Below are 15,580 nucleotides of genomic sequence, written 5' to 3' on the forward strand. Positions count from 1 at the left end.
TGAGTAGAGTCATAAACATTTTAAGACACACCTGCCAGATAGTTCTGGAGTTTTCTAGCGAGAACAAACCTTCTGTAAATATCAAGTGGAAAAAAATCAGGAAGATCCTTATTTTATGGGTGGATCCAGCAAATTTTCTTTCTCTCTGTGGTGAGCACAGACTGTCATCTCCACTGTCTCCAACAAACTCACTAACATTTATTGCGTTATGTAAAGCATGAATTATGAGAATATAAAAAGTGTATTTCTGTTACACACATGCTCTTTTTTTTCAATGTCTCCTCTTATCACACAAATAGGAGTTAAAACAGACTGCCATGCTCTAATTTGCCCACTTTTAACTCTCATTATGGCACCCACACACTTAGTTCTGTGAGTTATGCTGGATTTGCCTTACGCTCTGTAGTAGGACTGTCAGCATGAGTGGCTCAGCCTGGCTTCCTCACACACAGAAATACACTTCTCATTCATTCCTACAAGGAGACAGAGCAGTCAGGGGACTGCCAGCAGGCCATGGGGTGGCTCCCATCTCTTTGCAGGGCCAGTGGCCCCATCCCACCAAGGTTCCCACACACCCACTTCACATCTCCACTCCATGCAAATCCCTCTCTAATGGCTGTACCCTGGTGGCTCACTTCCCTGGAGCTGTACACTGAACTGTGGGAGCATTTGGGTTGTAAGGGGGTAGAGGTCTGCCTCTAACAGCTCATCCCCTGGCAAAGCTCTCCTTGTCATGATGTGATGGAGAGAGGGCTCCTTCCTGCAGCATAATCCCCAATAGCTCAGTCCACCTGTGCCTTTAATCACAGCAAAGTAACCATCACACCAGTGGTGGCTGCAGGGAATAGGACTCCTTAATCTTCCTGGGTTTTGGTTTGCTCATCCCTGAAACAGGGACAGTCCCTGCCAGGAGCATCCTCCTGGAGCCATTCCCTGGGCAAGCTCACAAGCCTGCCTGTGGGGATTTAAGTGTCACCAAGGTCTTCTGACGACTAAATGCCTTTCATTACAACATCAGCAAAAAAGCCCAGAGATGCTTTAACCACAGCTGAAGTGGCTTACAACCTGCTGGGCAGAGAAATGGGAATATATAAAGTATAATGGGAAAATGCAGGGTTTGCTGCAGTAGGGCAGTGCAAGCACTGTAATTAAAAATAGTTTGGTACAGCTACATCAGTTATGGAAGTAAATGAAAAACCTTTTATCTCCCTAACCTCTGTTCTTCCTAGAGTTAGTGTAGCTACTCAGGAAACCATGTAGTGCTGCTGATACAATTTTTGTCCATCAAGGAACAGGTTTGGACTATACTAGAAGGACAATCTGGATTTTATTTGCTTAGAATGGAGCTGTATATTCACTGGGATAGACCAGCCAGTCCTTTTCACCACAGACAAGCTAAAACTCCTGGCTCTCACATTGTTGAAGTGAATAACATATATCCTCTCCCTTCTCATGTGCAAGGCCATGCTGCAAGGAGGAGGACGAGGAAAAAAGAGGCTGTGAACTATTTCCAGCAGCAGGCACCCAGTTTGAGGTTAAAGACTTTCCCTTCTACAGCAGACAGTTTGTTTGTTCACCTTTTTGCTGTGTTCTGGCAAGTACTTAATGCTCTGTTCTCCAAGCGGTGCCCTTCAGGGAGGCTTAGAGACCATGCAGCCTTTGCTGCCAGCCTGACCTGCTGCAGTCCTGCCAGCTGTGCCCATCCAGGCTATATCTCCCTTCCCAGTGGGGCTCACAGACCCAAAGAGTGAGGGCCCAGTTTTTCCTCACCTCCTTCTGGGGAAGAGGAGCCAACCCAGGAGCTGCTGCTGCCCCGAGCCCTGGGCCAAGGGGGGCACAGTGCTTAAGGGAAACCCATGTGCCATGATGGAGGTGCCAACAGTGGGTCTGCACTCCCGTGGGCAGCATCCCCCTGTGCCATCTCCCACTGTGCTCGTGCCATCTCCCATCAGTGCCACCCTGCTCGTGATCTCGAGCAGAGGGTGAAGCTTTCAGCCCCTGTGTCCCTTGTCCCCCAGGGTGACCTCAGGGTGGCCTGGTGCTGTGGGGGTGCACACTCCAGTGCTCAGCCTGGCTCGGAGGCAGGGGGGCAGCCCCCACAGTGGCCCTGCTCTGACAAGGAAGCAGCGTCTAGACACAGATTAGGCAAACAGCTAAAGCGCAAGACCAGACACTGAAAAAATCAAAAGGGAAAAAGAGCTCCCCAGCTCTGTCCACCACTGATTCCTGGGAGATTTGGGGAAAGGAACTTCTTTAGGTCTTTGTCTTCCTCACCTGTCTAGTATGGGATAATATTTCCCTTTCTGGCAAGGTTATGGTCAGAGCTAATTAGCATTTGAAAAGTGCTTTGAAATGGAAGATGCATTTGGAAAACTGAAGTATTGTTACTGTGATTGAGTGAGTGGCTCTCAGGATAGGGAAGCATTTCACTTCTTTTTCCCTGTGGGTGGAATAGCATGGATAATACTGGAATTCCTTCAGATTTACTAATTATCCAAGCATCTAGTATGTATCAGGTATCTAAAACAGAACTCGGTTTGGATATTTATTCCATTAAATATTGGACGGCAAATTCATGAAATTCAAGCTATGTGGCTCAAACAAATAAATCATATGACACTGGGGCTCTTCCCCTGCTGGCACCAGATCTCCTGGCACAGCTGCTCAAGGACGGGCATTTAAAATCTGTTTTCCATGACTCCTCACACAGGATTTTAAAACGCACTCCAGGTTTCCCAGTAAAACCTCTTGCAAGAGTCTCCAGCAGGAAAAGTGCAGGTCCTGAAACACGTACATTAAAAAATAAAAATTAATGAGCTTTGTTTGCTCAGGCCATGATTCTGCAGGATATTTTAAAGTATTTGTTTGTAGTACTGTGATTAATCCCAGTGAACAGTGGAACTCTTGCCGGTCAGAATCAGTCAGATGCTTAAATACTCTGATGAATAGAGCTTCCAATTATTATTTCATCACTCACATGCTCTTGTCCTGTATTTTAAAGATTTCTTGTGTATTATCTTCCCCAGGGTACTAATGTGAAAAAAAGAAAAGATAATTATAAGGGACAGATTTTCTAAACATTAGTGTTCTGAGTTATGGAGTTGGCAGTTCTTAGTTTTATGTCTCCCATTAACTTCTGTTGAAATGATCTGTCTACCTATGCACTGTGGCATCCCACTCTGAAAATGCTCTCCAAAAGAGAGTGGATTTTGCTTTCTTTTGGAAGCAGAGTCAAGTTCCTGCGTAGACAGGGGCTAGGATTGATACAAAGCTCACTCATCCTGAGCCCAGTTAATTTTGATTCTGTGGAGTTGAGTGGTACTACCCCAAGTGACTCCTGCATGTACACAGGGCAAATTGTGCATATTTTATGTGAATAAGGATGTGATGCCAGTATGTAGCAGTTCTCACTTGGAGAGAAGAGTCCAGGTTAAATCAATCTACTAATCCAGACCCAGGAGTTTCTTTTCTTTGACTGAGCCATAGGAAATCAGTCACCAGGCAGTCTTTAAGGGATCAACAATCTCCACCTCATTTAAGAGAGGCATTGAACATGCAATCAGGAGATACTCAGACAGCTTACCTAACTGCAGGTGGCCTCACTGGCTGGGTGTGTGTGTCTTTTTGAGCCTTGGGACAAGGTCCCCACCATAGCCAACATGGGTGAAGCCCCATGTTCTGCAGCCACCAGCCCTCAGCCCCAGTCCGTATAACGCATGCTTGTGCAGAGCCACAGTGCAGAAGCCAGCAGCAGGATTTGGTCAGAGTTAGTGTGGTGGTCTGCAGGGTCACTACCCCAGATTTCCATCCCTGAGATGATTGCAAAGGGACCTTCAAAGGCAAGGCCAGAGGTATGGCTCGACAGCCAAGGGAAGGTGAAAGCCATGGGCACAGTGCCTTGGCTACCTGCATTAGCTGCTGCTCTCATGGGTTAGGTCATGGCACAGGTGATGGGAGGCTCCTTAGCTGGCTGAGCTGCTTGCCCTAACAGCAACTGGATGCCCATGGGCATTCACCACACAACAATGCACAAGATGGCAAGTCCAACTTGGGACACTCACGTTCTCAGCCCCTAAGCTTTTGTCTGTCTTCATCTCCTTTCCCCAAAATTCTCTTCTGAAGGATTTGCAGGGAGTTAGCACAGCTGTCTGCTGAACTGTATCTAGACTGGTGGCAGGAGAGACACTCTCAGTCCTGTATGAGTAGGAGGAAGTGCCATCATCTGTCTGCAGCAGAGCAATGAGGTCTACAGGGCAAAATCAATGTTACCTGCTGGGAATTGTAGCCTGGAAGGTGCCCAGGCTAGCAGTGGCCAGCTCCTGTGTTTGCCCTGCCACAGGGAGGCGTCTGCACCATCCCAAATCTGCTTGGAGCAGCTAGTACAGAACAGGGACACTACAAGGTTCCCATCTCAAATAGCATCGATGAAACCCCCCTTTTTTATTTTTCTTTGTGTTGTCTGATGTTGGACTTGAGCCCCTGAGAAATGTCCTCTCTGCCTAACCCCGCTGCAGTGCTGAGCTGGATGGAAAGTGATGTGAGCACCAAAGTAATGTGAATGGCTGCCTGAGACAGCTCCATCCCTACTTAACCCAGCCTCTCATCTTAGGGACACATGCCTCTCACTTCATCTTCAAAGGCAAAGATAGGCAGTCCCAGTGTAAAACCATTGCTCTTACATTCCTCTGACTTGGGTTTGGGCTCTGCATGTCAGGGTGTGCTTTCTTCCTTCTCCTTGCTTCCAGTGACAGGAGCACAGGCCTGTGCAGCCCATGGAAAGCCCAGGTGCTCACTGTTAATGTTTAATGACAGCACTGCAAGCTGGGGATATTCTCAGACTCCATTTCAGCTGGGCAGGCTTCACACAAACTCTTTTCAGCAAGCACTGTCAATCTACAGAGCAAGTGACTGAGGAATACTGAACCAGATTTAGGGCAGACATAGAGAAAACTCAGTGTGATTTAGTTTCCAAAGGCTTTTCTGCATCCAGACTCATTATTTTTCACATGTGCAAAACTCACTGTCTCTTGCTGTGCAGGGATAAATGTCCATGCAAAGTCCACACCAAAGGGTCAGTGCCGAACGGGACACAGACGCCTTCCCTGTCCCTCCCAGAGAGGCTGCTACTCTGTCAACACAGCCCTGCACAAAGAGTAGTGTCAGATGGTTTCCTAGAGTAAATTAGTGCAGCTTCATTATGTTAGGCCAACTGATATCAGCAGAGAATTCACACAGCTAATTTTTAACCTTCTCCAATTTCTCTCTGGCTCATGAAACCATTTCCTGCCCTGGTCCCTCTGACAGTCCCCTGGTTCTCCTTTGAGCATCTATCCAGTGGAGAGACAAAGTTAGACATGAAGTATGATCCTAAATGCTGCTACTTATGTGCTCAGCCAGGAGGGACAGTGGGTCAGAATTGCTCAGCCAGAGACTGGGACCCTTTGACCAAACTCTGCTTTCATTCTCAGTGTGAGTCTAGAGGTATTACAGCTCATGAGGAACATGATGCCTCCACTCTCTACTCCCAGCTTAACCAAGGACTGATCCAAAATGCATATATTTTCTGTGGTTATTATTGCAACTCACATCCAAGAAAGACAATTGTAATTGAGATCCACTGTGTGGGAATTTTGAAGTACTTTGGCAAGTACATATACAAGTATTTGGCTATAATTGCCTGGCTATTCAATGAGGGCCTTGAAAGACTTTGAAGAGGTCATTGCTTTGACTTCACAAAGAAGGTGAGCTTTCAGAAAGCGTGTGTGCACATAGAATATTGGTGGGTTTGCCACAGGGAATAACCTAGGTGGATGTGGATGTGCATACTGTGAAGGGGCCAGACCAGTGCATTCCAGATGCAAAGACAAAATGAAAAAAAGGCTGTCTGAGTCAAAAGGACAAGTTTTAAGCCTTTCCTCCTTTCTACCTTCCCTCCTCAAAACCCTGAAGACTATTAAATGTCCAGTCATCTGGGGATGGATCCAAACAGTGACAATCTGAATATGACAGGAGAATCTCAAGGCAGTGAAAAACCCCATCCTGGTTCTTGGCTCCACATTGCTCAGAAAGCCAGAACCTTTGCTGTGCTCCTCATCATCACTAACAGGGACAGGCTGGTCCTCCCCATATCCCTACCAAGCTACTTGTGTGATGGGGAAAGAGTTCCTCTCTTTTCCCATCACTGGAAGCACCATGTGTGGAGCTGCACACGTCCAAAACCATGCTGCACTATTACAAAATCAAGCTGTGACTGGAGATTTCTTGCTCTGCTGGGTTTGGGACATGCTGGGGGCATGCAAGGTGGCCTCATCCCAGCTTTCTATGGAGAGCAGGCAACAAGCTGCAAAGGTGGATTTTGGTCTTCCTGGAGACCAACACTGCAAAAACCTGAGATTCTTTGGACAGAGCTCATAGGATCAAATCTGTACCTAGTGACAATTTTAGGTCACAGCTAGGGAGAGATGAGAAATCATAGTGGAGAAGGCAGGAACTGGCAGGGGTTGGGCAGTGGGAGGCTGGCACTTTTGGACAGCTCCTGTGGATTATGGCCTTAAGGCTCACTTCTGGCCCCAAATGAAGGTGTTGGTCTCTGCCAAAGGTACAGAAGATGTGCCCAAAATGTGCTGCTACCCCTAGTCTTCTTTTTCCTTCCCTCAATCCTGTCTGAAAGCCTCCCTTTTGCAGGAATGACAGACTGTTACAGTAGGAGGGTTGTCAGAGGCCACTGTAAGTAACCATAATAATCTGTAAGGCAATGTGCAGCTCTGATGTGCAAATGGGATTTAGGGAAGCCTCAGTAACGGGATAACACAGACTGTGCTTAAGCTGAGTTTCAAACTGAACATAATATTTCATTTGACAAATGTCTGGGTTTGAACTTTTTTAAGCCTTCAGGGCTTTAGGAAGAGAACGTCAGTCTCCTGCAGAATAAATCCTTAATATTTTGGGCTTTCATTTAGGAGGAGGAAAAAAGGTCTAAGTAGAGAAGAAGCCAAAAGGAATATCTGATTTCATTACTTTCATCATATACCAGTACATATCATTTATTTTCTCTCAGAAGCCAGGGATATATCTTCTCTAAATATTTACCTACTTTCTTTCTAAAAACATGTCTGCATGTCACCATGCTGATTCTTGCAGTAGAAATACCAGCCTTACTTTTGATCTAATACATTTTACACACCCAGACTTTAATAGTAGGCAAATAAAACCAAGGTCTAATAGTGTGAGGTCAGGATAGCCTGCATCATCTACTGGGAATACATTCCAGCCACTGCTCTGCACCAAGACAGTTACACCAGTGTCACATCACACTGCACACCATGGGCAGGCTTGGAAGCAGGCATGGAATTTTGACTACAGGAAATCCTTCAGCCTTATGGTTCATTAATATCTTCCTGAAATGGAACCACATCTGGCAGCTCTGTCTCTCTCGACTCCATATTCACCCACCAGTCAACTCAGAACAGCAGAGGTTGTGCTGTCTCCATCCCTGGGGGCTTTCAAGCCCCAGATGGATCAAGCCCTGAGCAACCTGGCCTGACCTCAAAGCTGGCCTGGCTTTGAGCAGGGCTTGGCCTAAAGAGTCCACAGGTGACCCTTCCAACCAGAATTATTCTGTGATCCCATGATCCTGACCCAGAGATGCCCCTCTTAACTTCTTGAAGGGCTCTATTCAGCTCTGTACCTAGCAACAACTACTAGGCTTTGTACTCCAGGCATTTTCTTCCTCAGTATCAGAATCTAAAAGGGCAACTATGTCAGAGGCATTTCTTCCTCCCCTCACTTTCCCAGGCAGGGACTACTGATCTTTCCATCCTAGAATGGAAACTGAGGCACACTCAGGTGCCATAAGACAGCTTTCATTGAGAAAGTGAAAAAATACAAAGTTAATGGATCATTGCAAGGCTCAGGATGATTCTGTCTGGTCTGATCAGTACTGTGGGTGGCCCTTGCCCTATCTTACTTGAAATTGAACAGGGATCCTTGTTCAAAAGGATGTCACCACAAATCCTGGTGCACACCCTACTTGTCTTCATAATCACTGATCACCTCAGCAAACTTCCTGCTGTCATAGGCAAGCCAAGTTTTAAAATATTTCTTTCAATTTTCTGACCCTTTTCTATTTCTCAAGTAGTATCTATCTTGCTGTGCATGATGCTGTGCAGGTTGTGTGAGAGCCTCAGTCCTTCAGCATATGTGGCAGCACCTGCCAATGAAGTAGAGGATGAGGGCTTGGAAGCTCTGGCTCTCTTCCCAGTGCTGCCATTGCCTGGCTTTGTGTGGGCTCACTCTCAGCGGTCCTCCTCTCTGCTTCCCTCTGTAACAGGTGGGAACAAGTGGCCACCCCACAGTGACATGAGGATGTGAACATCTCATGCCCTTAGCTGGGAAGTGCGAGAGACAAGCAAAGCATTCTTTATTATAACTGCCCCATCTCCTTATCTCCTCTGAGAGTACAAATCCAGGATTGCTAAACTTCCTGCCTTTCCTGCATCCCCTGCAGCACTCTGCCTATGTTCTGTTGGAGTTTTTTTACTCCACTTGGCTCCCTTCTGTAGCAGTCAGAGCTGCACACCTACTCCAAAAGCAGCCCCCCCAAGCCAGGTACTGCACCTTGCTAACCTGTGCTTTTCTACACCTGGCTCTCTTTCAGAAACTTTGGCAAATACTCAGCATCTAACTGCCTAAGTGTTCTGGCCTTTCTGCCTTTGGGCACCCAGAGAGGGGCTGGGCACTGGAACAGCTTCCCAGGGAAATGGTCACAGCACCAAGCCTGACAGAGCTCAAGAAGCATTTGGACAATGCTCTCAGGCACAGGGTGTGACTCCTGGGGGCTGTTCTGTGCAGGGCTGGAAAACGGACTTAATTCTCCTGTGGGTCTTTTTCAACTCAGCATATTCTGTGTGAAATAGCCAGTGAAGCTCCAGAGCAGATGCCCCACAGACAGGCTGGGGCTGTGCTACTGAACAGGCTGCGCTGCCAGCACTGCCTTGGGAGCTCAGCTACCAACACTTCATTTCTGAAGGGAAGATGCAACAAAGACTTCCACAACCATGCAGTTAACGTAGAAGAAGCTTTTCAGGAGCAGCAGGGGCCATGTTTTCAGTTGTTCCCTTGGGATCCAAGAACCTGCTCATTTAGCTCTTTGTTAAATGGGGCTTGTGTTCTCCTGGGAAATTTGCCTGCGGTCTCTTCCCAGACTTTGCAGTAGAATTGTCTGAAACGTCTTTACGTGTGAGTGACATCTACACGTGAGCCAGACACCCTGGGCTCAGTTCAAAGAGATAAACAGGCATTTACAGGAAACAATTCATCTTCTCCTGTGGTAGATACCTAAAATAGCCCACAGCAATCACAAAATGATTGCTTCCCTCCACAAACTATAAATTTGTTCTGGAAAAGCAGCCCAGCCCTTGACTTGTGACTTATGTTGGAGGATTTGGTTGCCTGGTGCTTTTTGAGCAACTCCACCTTACTTTAAACATTTACACAGGCAGGCAGGTATATCTATCTATCTATCTATCTATCTATCTATCTATCTATCTATCTATGTGTGTGTGTGTGTGTGCAGGAGCCTATAGGAGACAAATACCCTTCCACCCTTCCAGCATTTCTCCTGAACACCAGGAGAAGGATTCACTGTCCTCTTACCAATGCACTGAGGGTCACTTCTTTTGGAGTACTGGATTAATTTCTCTCCATTGCACCGCCTCGTTTATATCCTAAATGTTGATATAATTGGTCCATGCTGGAATAGCTGAAATGCTATTCCAGAATGAGTCTCACAGTTCTACACAGAAAATTATTAATAAAATAATAATAATTTATTTCATTAAAAAAGAAAAATTGATTTTATTACAAAGTAAATAAATTATCTGAGTTTCATGGTATCATGGCAACTGCCAGAGCAATGTGTAGGGGTATCATTCCTGTTCTGCAGATAACCACCCTAGCCAGGAAAGGTGTGCAAGATGTCACGTTGCAACTGTTACATCATCAGGGAAAAATCTCAATGGCTGATCATTGCCTGAGGGAAATGTCAGTCTTCCCAGCTCCTGTGCTAGGAGAAGCTCGAACAGGAATTAACTCTTTCCTAGGTGATGAGCACCACTAGATTTTACCAGTATTAGTTCCACCTTGTTTGTCTAAAATGAATCGTTGTTCTCTTACTTTCCATTTTTGTCTTTCACTCAAGTTGTAAACAGTGTGACTTTGCAGTGACAGCTGTCTGTCAGCTGAGGACACTTTTTCTTCCACCTCACTATCATATTTCTGCTGGACACTGGTTGTTCACCACACCACCATTCCCATAGAAGACGACAAATATTTATAACAAATGCTGAACACAACCCCAGCAGCCTCCCTGTTGTCTGGAGAGGAGCCCATTGTCCAGCATGAAGAAATACTCCCTGCACATCAACAAAATGACCCATCTTGTTGTGATACCCAAGGCAGTAGGAAATACCTGAGGCTTTCCCTGAAATACATTCTGGGGAATGCAATGATAAAATAGGTTTTTACCCACTCAGAGATCATACTCTCTGCATCGTTACTGCTGATGTTAAGGGGCCAGTGCTGTGGGAATTAATTCCCCCTGCAGCCCCATGCCTGGGGAGGGCAGACCCTTCTCAGTGACAAATTCCCCCCTTGTCCAGAGGAGATGGAAGTGATAATGCCTTTCCCCAGGTTTCTACAGACTCCAGACAATGTTCAGTTCCATAAAAATACCATTCCTATGTCAAAATAACAATGGATATTTCCTTTTCCTCCTTGATGTTCTGTCATAGGGATGCTCTCAGTCCTCAGCAGGTGGCATGCAGGCTGCTCTTCCCACTGGACTGCTGTGGTTTGTGCCTGGACACTGGAGTCCAAACTGTCCCTGCTATTAATACAGGCTCTATCCTGCTAAATGCTCACCCTAATGCCCCAGGCCAGGCTCACACTGAGCAGGAGGAGGCATCCTGTATGACAGAAGTGCCTTTAATCTCCCCTCTCCCACCTGCATTTGTCCTTGATTGTTTTGCATCCCTCTTGCTCTCTCTGTCAGGTAGGACACAAATTTCTAAGTACCATCCTTCATTTTACTACTTTTTCCCCTGATTCACAACTTTGCTGCTACATCTCTTGGTCTCTCCAGACCCTCCAAGCTATTTCATGGGCAATATAGTCTACCTCCCCATGCACATACACTACTGAGTTTCTTTTTAAGTTATAGTAAACTGTGCTCTGTATCCCGAAACCCAGCAGTTCCCAGTTACCCACTTTGACACTGGCAGGTTTTTGCTCTTGTTTACACTGAGAGGCCTCGAAAAAGTGTGCTTACTTCCTCTAGAGGTCTTCCTCTCTTTTGTCCTCTTAATCACACCCCTTCCTCAGCACAAGTTCTTGAAGAAACCTCCCCTATATCACCTTGATTTTCCTTTTTGTGCATTCACATACCAATTCTCTTCTCAGCACTCTTATGCCTGCCTCCTCTCAAGTCCTCAGCTGCCATCTCCTTCCAATCTGCAGTCACTGAGCAGAGTTTGGAGGGGCTGATTTCCCTTCCATGGGCATGAGCCAGAGCTCACACTTTGATTCCTTTTCCTTTTCCTTTTCCTTTTCCTTTTCCTTTTTCTTTCCCTTTCCCTTTCCCTTCCCTTCCCTCCCCTTTCCCCTTTCCCCTTTCCCCTTTCCCCTTTCCCCTTTCCCCTTTCCCCTTTCCCCTTCCCTTCTCTCAAATGTTACCATTTTATTCCCTTTGCTGCTGTGTGTGCTCCAAACAAGTGGCTCACTTTCCTCCAGAGGCACCAAGGTCCTGCCCAGCACAAAGTACATACTGTGCTGCCCCTGAATGTCTCAATTCAAGAAGCTTTGAGCTCCCATTGTTTGCAGTTCACAGAGTTCACCTGCATTTTATTCTGCTCATCTATTAAAGAAAACAAAGTGGAGATGAGGGAGAAGGAGAAGTAGGGCTGTAAAAGCAGCAGTCGGTCAGAGAGCCCTCATGCTCCTGGTACCAGTTGTGGGCCAATCAATCAGCCTCAAACAGCTCACTGGAGAACAACTGCACAACTTACCCAAATTTATTTTCTTTAATAACAGGATCCTCCTGTGACCCTGCAGTTATTGCTGACACAAAGCAAGGCCTGCTTGAGCCTGATATCTGCTCCCTCGCTCCCTGCTGTGTGCAGAGCAATGGAGCCATCGTCCCCTTGTTTTCTGCCGACAGCAGCTCTAAATCACTGACAGCCACCCCTGTCTGTGGGGCCTGGGAGAGGCTTTCCTGCACAGGTCCCTCACTTGTGACTCGTGAGTGCTCACCCTGTGTGCTCAGGCTGGGTGAAACACACATCACCATGCCTGGGAATGGATGTCTGCGTGATGTTGGTGTGCTCGGCTCTGCCGGGACTGTGAGCACTGAGCAGGTGATGGAGGGAATGGATGGGCACAGACACTCAGCTGCAAAGAAAAATCGATGTAAAATCTCTGAGCTCATGGTCTGGCCAAGTGGCATTGCTGGCCAGGAAACTGGTGTGGCCCAGGCAGGCAGACATTGAGATTACAAAGGGAAATTGAAACTTTGGGATTACAGGCCAGGACACAATATCCTATACAGTGCATTTATTGGAGTCTGTGATCCTTCTTTGGGGGTGTTCAAAATCCTCATGAGGAACATGGAAGGATGCTTTTTGGAATTCTGAGAGAGAAATCCTGCTCAGCCCTCCAGGTTCAACTATAGGGCAGGTTTTTAGAAGGTAAATGAAAGTTCTTTAAAGGGTAAATGAAGGTTTCTTAGAGCTGACACATAAAACCCACACTGGCCTTTGTGTTTAAAACCAAAAACTTATCAAATGAAACCAGCTTTTTTCAAAGAAAAGCTGTATTTTTTTAAAGCTCAAGGACTAGTTATAAGAGGAAATTTCTTCACTGTGCTTGTGCTGGAGAGCAGATTCTTGGAAAGGAAAACCCACTCCAAAACTAGGAATGGCCCCACAAGGCAAAGTTTCAATCCAAATCCTTGCACGGTCCAAGAGAGGACGTGCACTCCTGGGAGGGACGGACAGGGTGAACCCTTGCCCTGCCAAGGTTAGGCAGGACCAGGAGTGAGGAGGCAGAGAGGAAAAGCTGGAGTATAGGGAAGGAAGGTCCCTGGAGGTGCTGGGTAAGCCTGTACAGAGGGAGCACCTGTGGTCTGCAGGAATTTCAGGCATTTCCAGGTGAGACAATGCCCTCCTTTTCTCCTGGCCTGTGTGGGCAGGGTGTGTGCAGCACACCCCGGGGATTCCTGGACCCCTTAGTGCTGCAGGGACTGGGTGTAGCTGGGGCAGCACCAGAGCAGGGAGCTTAGAACTCGTAGGTGTCCTCTGAGCAGCTGTAACCCAGGGATACAGGCAATTTGGGGCTTGATACACACTGCTGGTAGCCTGTCCTGAACAGGATGGAACAGGATGGGGTCTTTTTGTAGGACATATGAGCAAGCAGGGCTGCAGGAATCTCACTCACCCAGAGGGGCTGCTGCTGCTCACCCAGCACTCTGTGAGCAGAGACCCATGGTCTGTCCATGGGGTTGTCCTATCAGTCTGTCACATATGGAACAATTCATGAACTTCAAGCTAAAAGTTGGCACAGGCTGTGGACAAATGTGGTTTTTTTTCCAGCCATTATCATGTTTGTGCTTGGATGCAAGCCAAAATGCATAAACCTTCCTGAGGACATTAATTCTCCTCTGATTGTCTGTCCTGCATTATGGGTGGGTGTGGGGCTGTTTGGCTCTTCATAGGTTTTCTTAGTCCCCTAATCTTACAGGAAAATTATCTGGCATGAATTCTGCAAGTCAGAATGGCAAAAGTATAATTAATTCCCTGTGTGAAGTGAAAAATAGCCAATTTTCCATAGCACTGGCTTGAATACCAACAAGTCATGGAAATAATATGCAAAAGATGCAGACAGAATTTACACACACACACCAGATACACAGATTTTTCAATGGGGCAGCAGTGTTTTATATGGATAAAAATGTCAATACACACCTGAAGAGCTCTTCATTCCTGGTATGTATTCAGCTGAAAGAGTGGAACAGCCTTTAAAGACAGCTTCCTTTTCTGATCAAAACAGGGAATTTGTTGAAAATGTATGCTCATGTCATTTTTTTCCCTAGACACTATAATTTTGCAGGCAGATCCCTCACAGATATCTCAACATAAAAGTGGTAATGAGTTTTCTCTAACCAGGGATAGGGATTTAAAAGCAAAGCACCTCTGAAGCCCAAGCCCACTCCTTTCACTGCCTGAGGTGTCTCTCCCTATAGCAGACTCTGTGCTTATGTGCTGTTTTCTCTCCCATCTTGCTGAGCCCTTGGACCTTTACAAAATTATTTGCACAATCTGCACCCATCTTTAACAGAGTTAGAGAATCAGAGGGCTTTGTTCCTCTTTGATGCCTCAAAACACATAGTGGCCGTCACAGTCTGCCTGGCCTGGAGACTTGCTGGAAAATGGGAATACCTTGAAGCCTGTTAAAACAGTCCCTAAGGTTAATCTTGACCCTCTGACCACTGGTTGCTCTGCATGGCTGATAACTTGATTTGAAGAGGATCCAAAGGAAAACCTGAGCTGCTGGCACACTGGGGAAGCCACGCTGCACAGCTTCTCATGAGGTGTTGAAAAACACCTCCCGAGTCTCCATCCCTTGTTGTGCTACAGGTGAGTTGCAAAGCAAAGAAGAAAAGCAAGTTGTGCTCAGATAGCGTCAAATACAACTTATTAGCTGGGCCCTGGTGAATACCTGGAACAGATGTTGCAGATCCGTGTATCACCTCTCTGTAACCCTCTTGACACTTCCTGTTACATTCTTGGACAGTGAGGAAACTAAATATCACCACTGATGTCACAAAAGTTAGCGTGTACAAACAGTAAACTGAAACGTGGTTTCCCCCCCCCCCCCCCCACTGTAGTTAGAATAATGACTGCATATTGCAGGTGTAGGTACATGCTGGCAAATGTGAATTCTTGGGTGCAACCACCCCACTATATATTACAGTCACAGTTTTGATGTTCACAATGTCATTTTCTGTGTCACCACAAACCAACAAATTAAAATGAAAAGATCTAAAAAAGAGGCTGTGTACTCACTAACCATTTTTCTTTACCTGCATATGGCCTTATTTGTGGGAATAACAGCAGGAGAAATCCATCTTCCTCTTTCACCCATTTCTACCTTACACTTCACTCACTCCAGAGCTTCCTCACGGCCACAGGGACTACTTCACATCTCTCCTTGCAGAAGAATTCTTAGCAAAAGGCCATGATAGCTCCTTGTGTATGTAAAACATAGCAGAAATATTAAACCAAAGATCAAAGGCAGTTCTGTTCCTCAGATATTTTCCCTGACCCTTTAAACTGGCTGGGTGCAGAATGAATAATAAGGACCAGACTCTGCCATCAATTACACCAAGTTAAATCCAGAGCAGGCTGTTGTAAATCAAGTTATTTTAGAGTTACACAATGTGTAACCGGGAGCAGATTTGGGACCTGAGTCTGCAGGCCAAAGCACCGGACTGCAAAGGGAAAATCCTACCTTTGTCCCTCTTAGTTTC

This window comes from Melozone crissalis, unplaced genomic scaffold (genome assembly GCF_028551555.1).
Source record: "Melozone crissalis strain CALT ecotype California unplaced genomic scaffold, PUWL_Pcris_2 ptg000027l_1, whole genome shotgun sequence".
NCBI classification, from domain to species: domain Eukaryota; kingdom Metazoa; phylum Chordata; class Aves; order Passeriformes; family Passerellidae; genus Melozone; species Melozone crissalis.